Source organism: Phalaenopsis equestris, unplaced genomic scaffold, assembly GCF_001263595.1.
Source record: "Phalaenopsis equestris unplaced genomic scaffold, ASM126359v1 Scaffold000240, whole genome shotgun sequence".
Lineage (NCBI taxonomy): Eukaryota > Viridiplantae > Streptophyta > Magnoliopsida > Asparagales > Orchidaceae > Phalaenopsis > Phalaenopsis equestris.
The window spans coordinates 1,901,814-1,903,206 of NW_018164682.1; positions in this window are offsets into that span (position 1 = coordinate 1,901,814).

The window sequence follows — 1,393 nt, forward strand, 5'->3', positions numbered from 1 at the left end:
GAGCATTATTAATTAATTGGTAGGCAAATTTTTGAGCATTTGACCTAAATAGGATTCCTCTGGAAGTTGTGTAAGACATTTGAGCCTGAGAGTTTTTCATATGTTTGTATCCAAAATTATTATAGATATATTTCTTTGCCTTAGCAGACCATCTGAATAACCCATCTGAATAGCAGACCATCTGAATAACAAATATTTCTCGGGAATCTTTGTTATATTGTTAGCATTACAGTGAAAGCAAAACAGACCCATCATTTCAAATTTCTTGCAACTGCAGGTGATGTCGCAATTAAGCCTATCAAATGTGACAAGTCAGGTTCTACTCGTGTCCTGGTTATCCAAACCTCTAACATAAAATTCGGATGGAGTCTCAACTGAGGAATCGACGGTCAATCCAAATAGCTCATGAAGTAACTCTTCCTCAAACATAGAGTAGAGCTTCCGAGTATAATACGTTGCAGCTTGCCTCAACACTAGGCTTGTTTTAGCTTGTTTTAAAGGCTTGTTTTAACTATCGGTGTAATAACATTTTGAAAGCTTTTGAAGTCTTCGTCCTTTTCGTTCATTCTCCATGACTTCATAATATTTTCTAGACCCATAAAACAATCTCTTAGGGAACTAGTGAGCTTAGATGCACCATGACATACATTATTTGTGAACTCACTTCTTTGGGTAGATAAGATTCTCATTCCAAAAATTTCTTCATTGAATGCAGTTGACCAGTTATGTCTTATACGGTACAATGCATCTAGCCACATGTTGTTGTGCAGGTTTCCTTGCTCGATCATTAGAGTCAAAGTAACTTCTAACTCGTCTTCTGAATCACACTTGCTCATGCATTTATAAAATAGATTGTTAACGCACTTGTACGTCACACCGCAATGAACTTTCGACGAGAATTTCTTATAGATATGTCATTGGCATAATCTATGTCTTGTGAATGGAAAACAATTTGCAATGGCTCTTGCCATCGCTTGATCTTTATCTGTAACCATTGTAATTGGATGCTTATCATCCATTATACAAATGAAGGTTTTTAATAACCACTTAAAGGATTTTATCATCTCGTCAGATAAAAAACCAACTCTGAATAGAACATTTTGCCGATGGTGGTTAATCCCAACAAAAGGAGCACAACATAAATTATACTTATTTAAACGAAAGCTAGTGTCGAAAATGATGACATCTCCAAAACAATCATTATCTAGTCTGCAAGACCCATCGCTCCAGAAAAAGCTGTAAGTCTGCCCTCCTCATCACTTTGGAAATCCCATGCAAACATGTTATCTTTATTTTGGCGCTCCATGAATAATTGTAAGAATAATTGTAAGAGAGAGTGTTCAATTCTACTTCTTTTATCCCTTTGAATGAAGTTGTATGCATCTTGTCTAGT